The sequence below is a fragment of the Siniperca chuatsi genome, linkage group LG1, assembly GCF_020085105.1.
Source record: "Siniperca chuatsi isolate FFG_IHB_CAS linkage group LG1, ASM2008510v1, whole genome shotgun sequence".
NCBI lineage: Eukaryota > Metazoa > Chordata > Actinopteri > Centrarchiformes > Sinipercidae > Siniperca > Siniperca chuatsi.
In genome coordinates this window covers 1,558,119-1,567,155 of record NC_058042.1, presented here as the reverse complement: position 1 = coordinate 1,567,155, position 9,037 = coordinate 1,558,119, and the positions used below count along the sequence as shown (strand labels likewise).

Here is a 9,037-nt window from a genome sequence, read left to right as displayed (position 1 = left end):
AGCATTTACATGAAGTATTCATAAAAGATTATACTCTGTAAAACACTTCCTGAAGAAATCTGAAGAGAATATTGACAGAATCCTGTGTGAGCCTGTTTTGTCCTTTTTATCAAGGTTTTTGTAAATCAATGACTTCTGTTTATTCACTTTATTTCCGAACTGTTAAATATGGATGCAGTGAATTCAGTCCTGCAGATGAGAATCTCAACTTAGTTTTGTTGTTAGCCAAGGTTATCATTACAAAATAGAAACGAGACTACTGAATTACAAACTGTATTTTCTGTATATTATTCATTATTATTCCTGCTTCATTGTGTTCTATTTCAGCAGTGTGTGTTTCCTCTGGTTTCTCATATTATGAAGCTCTATGTTTTGTATTGATGTCATGACATTTTTTATCTGTATTATACTCCCTTTACTCTTTTTTTGAGGATATTATTCAGCCATAGTCATATTATTCTAGTTTGGTATAGTACTTGCCTGTGTTTCCTTTGTGAGTCACCTCAGAGTGTAATGGTCTGTGTTAAAATGCACATTTTCTGCATCGGATATTTGGATATTTGTGTTCATAAATATCCTACAATTTATAACCGAGCTGAAGATATTTCAATGATTTGAAATACATAAGTTATCTGTCCGATCCAATCAATTCAGCGTCCACTAAAACTTCTAAATTGACTGAAACTTCATAAAAATCGGCCCACTGGGAGTTGAAACATGGCCACTTCTAGTTTGAATTGACATTTTGAAAATGTCAAAAATGGATTCAAGATCCTCAATAACCCCCCAAAACCACTACAATATTGTCCAAATCTTCCAAGAAGTTGCTGCTTTTATCCATATAGGTGATTATGCTAATCAATGCTAATTATGCTAATTACCAAAAATATGCAAGTTTGGCTCCAGCTGTTTCTAAATGCTGGGGATGAATACTGTACATTTCTAACATAAAACTTTGGGATACTCAAACATTTCCAGGTTCACATTGCTGGCAAGTAGACTATTAGGACAGATGGATCTACGATGGCTACAAACAGAAATAAAACAACATGTTTGCTGATGATGAACATTTATTGCAGTAAATGTCAAAGCTTGTGTTTGCAGTGGTTACAGTGAAGCTGACTGGTCCAACTGCAGCAGCTCTTCGTGTTCACTCTGAACTAACCGATCCACACTGCACACATGTAGGACCTGTGCTGACCACACCGCTCGTCGTTCCACAGAGTCCAGTCTGGAAAACAGGAAAAACGTGGTTCAGTGTGAGTGGGGTTTTAAGGGTTAATGGTAATGTCCCCCTTCTGATGTTTCTCAGGTGTGTGGAGGAAAATCAGCAGTGGATGAAGTACTCAGACCTTTTACTTAAGTAAAAGTAGTAATACCACACTGTAAAAATACACGATAAACATGATGTACTCCCAGGTTCTCCCTAGCCACTGTATACGTTGTTGTACGTTGAATTGTAAATGTTGAATTTCTACGTTTGAAACATTGAATCTCTACGTTTCTCTGCGTATTGTTGAAATGTTGATATGATACGTATTAGATGCATTAAAACGTAGAGATTCAACGTATTTGTGGTTTGCAGAAACGTTCAGTGGCTATATTTTATTCTGGCGACTGGGCTGGCTTTGTCCTTCCCTTGAACCTGTGTTTCTTGTCATATTGAGGAAACCCAGGACTCTGATTATAATGATGTGCTGTCTACTCCTCCCTTACGTTATCCATGCATTGCCTACATACTCAGTGAGAAACCGTCTGCTGCATCACAGACATATTATTATTATTTTGTTCAATAAAACTTGCATTATAAACACATGTCACTTTTAAACATCATCTCTTATCTTCAATTCCTTTCTATTAAATGATAACCTCTCCTCCTCAGCCTTTTGTTTACTTACCCGAGACGTTCATCTCAACGCATTCTTGTCTGAGCAATAACCTGTCTGGCTGGCCAGAGACCCATCTGCTGAATGTATTATCAGTTCCATCGGTCCAAACATATTTAAAATGAAAACCATGACTGTTGATCTACAAATAAAAATAAGAATAAATAAATATCAGAGGGTGACTACTTTGCTGTCATTCACAAGGTATGTTTTTCAGATGAAAAATGATGATTACAATAGCCCCAGTTCGTCACTCGAACAGTAGGACGAGATGTGAGGCAAAGATAGTGTTAATGAAGTGAGTAACCAACTACAAGTAAGACAAAGAATAATAATAGGCGCAACAAAACCCATTAATATTACCCTTTTTTCATTACTATCAATAAATCTTTTGGCAATGTCTCATCAACATGTTTCTACACTGATCCTCTATCCATTTGTAAACAGATATTTGCCCTGTGTTGGGTGCATTAAGAGAAGACATATGTCATTTCTGGCTACTATCTTTGTTTGGATCAGGAAAGTTGCAACTTTCAAACAAAAAACTGGTTTAAAATGTATTTAATTGTGCAGCAGATGGAATATTTTTTCATCACATGGTTAAAAGAATCTTTGAGGGTCTTGGAAATACCTTCAGAACTGTGGTAAGTGTTGTCAAACCACCTTTCGGGTTTTTCAAAGATCACTGTGTGTTTATTTTTCAGAGAAACGCATGCTTACCTCTGTGGCTCAATTGTAAACCCATTAGAGGCACAGACTGGGTGCATATTAATGATTGAACCGAAACATTCAATGCTTACCATTATCTTTTTGAATCCGATCCAGTAATGATCTTTTTCAGGGTTAGCTCTATACATGGTGCACACCGCTTGGTGCAGCTCCACATTGTTGTGGATTGACACCAGATTACCCATAAAGTTTGCCATGTCTGTAGCTGTTACAGCTTTTCTGAAATCAACAGAAATAAGAAGAATTAGTCTTCACCGACACTTCACCATGGGTGTATCCCAATTCCCTGGTTTGATCTTTCCTCGCTCGACCCAGGGATTGATCTGGTCCACCATCATGAAGGCCGTTCAAATTCCCTTATCTCTGCTCTGAGGAGACCATCGTTAGAAACAATCTCTAAGTCCAACACAGAAGCTGTTTTTCTGTTCGACCACCAGTCCCAGTCCAGGTGGGTGCTAGACGTTTTTTAATACCCCATTAGCTTCTGCATCACAGGAGCTATTCTTGCTGGGGTCCACACAATTTACATGGTGACAATACAAACAAATACATTTACATTCACACTACTCATCACAATACACTAACCTAACACATTGTAATGCACGTCTACTGTAAATAAAAAAATAACAATTGACACAATTTAAATAACATGAACACAAAAATCATGATCTGACAGATAAATCTCATCATTTAACATAGAAAGCCCATGAAACCCTTACACACCAAAGAATACTTATTAATGACTAACCTTTCTTTTTAAGTAATGCTCTTGTGGTGTTTTTTTAAAACCATATATATTATGTTGTTGTGTAATATGATTTGGGAGTGAATTCCATGTTTGCATTGCTCTGTATATTACTGTACGTTGAACTGATGTTTTGGATTTTGGCAATGTAAAACAACCTCCAGCAGCATGCCTCGTTGAATAATTGTGTGTATCTGTACTAAAGGATAGTTTTTCTTAAAAAATAGATGGAGTCTTTCTTGTTACGACATTCCTAATGAATTATTTTTCACATCAAACCTTCATGCATTTTAGTAACATTTGTTCTCAACCCACAATATAGAGCTACTCGTGCCGCTTTATTCTGCACCAGCTGCAATTTTCATGTATTACCTCATGATGTATTGGACCAAACTGCTGAGCAATAATCCAGGTGAGACTAAACCAAAGTTTGAATTTCTCGTTTGATAGTTTGTTGGGTCTGATATTTTGCACTAGACATTGGTGGTGGTTTGAGGTGACTTTCCCCGCTCCACTGCCAGCACTTTGAGTATTCAAGATAAAGCACTATATACATGGAATCCTCTTCCGTTACACATTTACATTTCAGTTCAACTTTATATATATAGCACCAATTCATAACAGAAGTTATCTCATTGCACTTTTCCTATAGAGCAGGTCTAGACCGAACTCTTTATAATATTATTTACAGAGACCCAACAAATCCCACCATGTGCAAGCACTTGGCGACAGTGGCAAGGAAAAACTTCCTTTAAACATTTAAACTTTTCAATTTCCATGTGCTATATAAATAAGATTGAACTGAATTGAATTTCAATAACGATTTGACGTTTTTTTTTTTCCTTTTTCTTTTCAACATTTAATTCTGATTTTCCTGAGTATTATAATGATAATTTATTCACCATTTATTTAATTTTTCCTTTTTAATTTCAATTCTGGGTAACATGACCCTCCATAGCCGTGCCTCTGTGTAAAGAAACTGACGTGGCCTCAGATTATTCTTGAGAAAGGACGTCTCATTCCACTAAAAATGTGTTCATCAAATCCTCTTTCCTCGTGCGTAGATGCAATAAAGGAACTGAGATTCACCCCATGACTGTCTGAACAGGAGGAGGTCACATTTACTGTCTGTAAGTCTGATGTGTGTGTTTGTTTTCTTCACCTCTGCATCATAAAAGCTCAAGCGCTCAGCCACCTTGTTGACCGCCTTCACACAGCGGTTGTCACCCATCTGGAACCAGTTTTCATTATTGATCTTGTGTCTACATGGTATGGCCGGATAGTTTGTTTCACACGACTGCTTAGGATCCCCTGTGACAAAGAAAGAGTGAAGGGAAATGAAGTGTTGTCCGTATTGTGTTCCTGTTGTCTGTGTTGAACATTATGTTGTGACTATTTGGTTCTTACATGCTGCAGAAGCCGACATGAACATCAGGACCAGCAGAAGAAGGGTGGCAGTTCCCACAACAGGACGCATGGCTCAGGACTCTCTGACTCTCGCAGCACTCAACAACTGGAAAATCACCTAATGACACAGGACCAACTGACGCTTTTTTAAAGATGCATTTTACATATATAAATAAACATGTATATTTTTTTAGAAAGTTACAGCTCAAGTGTTGGTTAAAGCTTCTAAGGCTCAGAGAGAGAAACTGGCCACTAAATTAAATTCTCCAGGACTTACCCCGAACCAACAGGCAAGAAAGACACCTCTGACTCAGATTTAAACTTTAAAGGGTAACTACACCCTCAGATTCTGCTTGTTCTTACACAATGTGTGTATTGTTGGAAAAATCACCTGTATTAACACCATATGCCGACAAGAATCTCTGTGATTACAGAGTGCAACTAAATAATAATGGAGGGTGTAGTTCCTCTTTAAGGATCTCAAATCTGCTTTTTATATATATATAAAAAAAAGCTAAACTGTAACTATTTTTCTCTCAGAGCAACACATAGAGAATAGGACGATGTAGTCCCTCATTTGTCCAGAAGTGTTCCATTGTAGAAAAGGTTTCAATCGTAGTCAGGGAGGAGTCTTCCTGAGTGTCTGCTGTTTACTTATCAGACCGCTTACTGACACAGGCAGAAAAAGACGTGCTCTCCAAAGGGCTCAATTTTTCAGTTACGTCCAACCACATGCCTACAGTGGACTACATCACAGCCACAGAAACAGCCATTAGGAAGAACAAGGTGATAGAAGCAGAGGCTGCACACCTGAGGCTACGTGTCACGTCTAGTTCTCAGACCATTTTCACAATTGAGAATGACTTCCTGATGGGAGCCGAAACGTCACTTAACAGTGATGAGGGAGGTGCAGCCAGAAAACAATAGGCCTGATTACTGGGCTATCATGGAAACAAAAGAAGGTCAGTTTCAGGTGAAACTAGGCAGGGTAAACAGCAGACACTCAGGAAGACTCCTCCCTGAGGGCGGGGCTTAAGCAACACAGAGTAGCTTAAATTTCTGAGTTCTCAGACCATTTTCACAATCAAGAAAGACTTCCGCATGGGAGCCGAAACATCTTGATTCTGAAAACAGTGTCCAGATGACTACGACTGAAACCTTTTCTATGACAAAGAGAATAATACACACTTAGATATCCGCTAGCCTTGACTTTTGTTTTTCATCATTTAAGTTTTATCTGTTTTAACATTTTGACATTATACAAACATGCTTTTGCAGTCCTAGAGCATAATAAATCATACATGTTTAATTAAAATGAAGATAAATATATATCCCAAACCCTCTCTGATGATGAAGATGTTGGTCCATTAATGTATGTCAGAAAATGATTTGTTGAGTTTTTGACTACAGTTACCAACTATCATATTTTCAAAAGAAGTTTGGCCAGTGCAATGCTCTGTTATATTACATTTTTATTATTGTGTCATGCATATAACTCTGCCCAGCTCGAATGGGCTTACAAGACACCATAAAATCATACCAGCCAGGACCAGAGTGCAGCGTTTTCATTTCCAAAAACAGAAAAACAGCTAAAGCATTTTTCATGGTCAAATCTTCAGACCATCACTGAGTACAACAAAGTTCATAAAGCACAATTGAGCACACAATTGAGAATGACTTCCGGATGGGAGCCGAAACGTCTTGATTCTGAAAACAGTGTCCAGATGACTACGACTGAAACCTTTTCTACGATAGAACACTCCTGGACGAATGAGGGACTACACCGTCTTATTTTGAAAGTTCATAAAGTGCTGACGAAAACATTTACAATGTAGTACTGGAAACATCTGAATAAGTACTAATTATATAATCCATCCTGCCTTCTTTTCCAGGCTTTTGAGATAATGTTAACAAACAGTGTCTGCTCATCTGTACACCACAATATTGCAAGGTTTGTTGAGACATTTCATGGAACATCGACTCTCCTAAATCAGCATAATTTGTTCAACACAAAAGAAAATGGAACTTACTTTCCACTTCAGTCGGCTTTGGTTATCTGTCAGTTTTTGTACTGATTTTAAAATTCTTCATGGTACTTCATGGTCTTGCAGCAGCAGATTATGTGACATGTTTGAACCAGGACTCCCCCCTCAGGTCCTCTGGAGTCTTTTAGTGTTAATGCCTGACGAGGATCTGAGAGCGGCTCAAAGTGTTGACATCTTTAAACTGAAATTTAAAACTCTTTTGGCTGGCTTTTGATTAGAATGCTTTATGGAAATTAGTTGGTATATTTCTTTCTTGTTCTTTTTATTGTCCTTCATCAACTTTTTTATTATCTTTTTATTGATCTATTTTATAGTTTTCATTTCTTCACTTTTATCATTACTATTTTTCGTGCATTTTAGTCTCCACCTGTTTTACAGTCTCATTGTTAACTTATAAATCACTTTGAATTCCACTAACTTGCATGTCAGTTAGTTATTGTGCCGTGTACATACACGACATGAACAGAACTTCTTACATATAGCATATAACGTTAAATGGCAAACAAGGAACTTTGTTTTCTGTTCCAAACTCAACAAAATGATTGCCACAAAAAAGCTTCCCCTCCTAAAACACAAGTCAAGGTTTTAATAATCATCCAACCAGAAGAACTTTTGACAAAAAATATGAAAGGTGCTACAAACAAAGCGATTGATTGGAAATGTCCGTTCCTGTTCTCCTGAAACAGACACAGTAACAGGACTCACCTCAGGTGTGTCGTCTCGTTCCTCGTCCGTCTGGATGTCAGTCTGATCTTTGACGCGGTTAAATATGAAAGCTGATGCCTTGAATACATGCGATTTTAATGAGCAAACACAGAATGGTGAGAGAAAAATGTAGTGCCAAAACCAACAGAAAATGTTGTGCATTACAAGAATCATGTTATTTTTCTCTTGTACACTATAAACGGGGATTTTGGACATTATTATTCATTTCTTCTTCTAAGAATGATTCAGAGCAGTTCAGAAAGCACTTCGGGGTGAGGAGAATACCTGTACCAACAAAAAACTAATTTCTTAATGACAGTCAGAAGAAAGATCATCAGTCTATTCTAATAAGTTGTGGGAAACGAGGTGAAAGTAATGCTGTGGTTTGGCTCTCTGTACCTCTCAGCAAACGGTTTTACTGCCAAAGAGCGATGTGAAAAGTGTTTGAGTGTGAGCACACCATCCATGTGATGTGAAGCTGACACCCTTACACCCACTGCCCATCACAGCACAGACATTTACAGGCATGTTGACTTGTGCTGTTTGAGGGGCAGGGGTGAAGAAAAGTTTTTTAAAAAGAGCACCAGCTATCTGCAACAACAGATGCAAAGCAAAAAAATACAACTGGGGCATTTTCAGCTATAGAGGCATCATGAGGGCACATTGTCCTGCACGTAGGCGCATGTGGAGGCCAACTAATTTTCCAGCATCTTTTTCGTGAGTTCCATGTTATTGCTGTATTGCATTTTGTCCACTGGAAGGGCACCTGTTAGTGCACCGGATAATGATTTCTCCACTGGAAGGGCACCCTAGAGTGCGCTTTATTACATTTTGTCCACTGGAAGGGCACCCTATCAGACCAAGTGTTCCCCAGAAAGTCCGCCAATTATCTACAAAGCCCACATCATTTGCTAATGGTTGAACTTTTTCCAACTTGCAACATCTTTTCTCTCCCGTAGTTTTGTGCTTTCTCGTCTCTCTCCTCTCTCCTTCTGTCACTTTCAGCAGGTATTTCTGCCTCCAGAGCTGCAGAGTCTGGATCTGTGGCTCCTACTACCCCCGTGTTCCTGCTCAACAATCGCTACAACAGTTATTATTAGTCATATTACTATCATTATCATTATTATTCCTAACATCATTATTATTACTATTATTATTTTATTAAAAGGTCCAGTGTGTAACATTTAGGAGGAGCCATTGGCAGAAATGGAATATGATATATTTGTTGTATGTATGTTTTCATTTGTGTATAATCACCAGAAAATAAACTAGATACTCATTATAGTGCTAAAAAGAGGATTGGGTTCATTGTCCCAGAGGGAGATTTGTTTTCACAGCCAGTTCTAAACCAATACAAAACACAACAACATACAGATAAACACAAAGACAAAGCATAAAGTCTCCATGAACACACACATACAGTGGTGTGAAAAAGTGTTTGCCTTCCTGATTTCTTTTGCATGTTTGTCACACTTAAATGTTTCAGATCATCAAACAAATTTAAATATTAGTCAAAGATA

At 37.9% G+C, this 9,037-nt stretch overlaps 1 long non-coding RNA gene across 2 annotated transcripts; it reads right to left on the bottom strand.

The window, feature by feature from the left end:
* Positions 1 to 1,052: 1,052 nt before the first annotated feature.
* LOC122879296 lies at positions 1,053 to 7,614 on the bottom strand. 2 transcript variants are annotated; one of them, XR_006378674.1, is made up of 6 exons: positions 7,518 to 7,614; positions 4,768 to 4,885; positions 4,523 to 4,671; positions 2,687 to 2,834; positions 1,899 to 2,028; positions 1,053 to 1,231 (listed from the first exon to the last, which is right to left on the bottom strand). It is a non-coding gene; the product is annotated as an uncharacterized LOC122879296 (long non-coding RNA). The 2 variants fall into 2 exon arrangements; XR_006378675.1 differs by having other exon boundaries at positions 2,687 to 2,829.
* Positions 7,615 to 9,037: the final 1,423 nt, after the last annotated feature.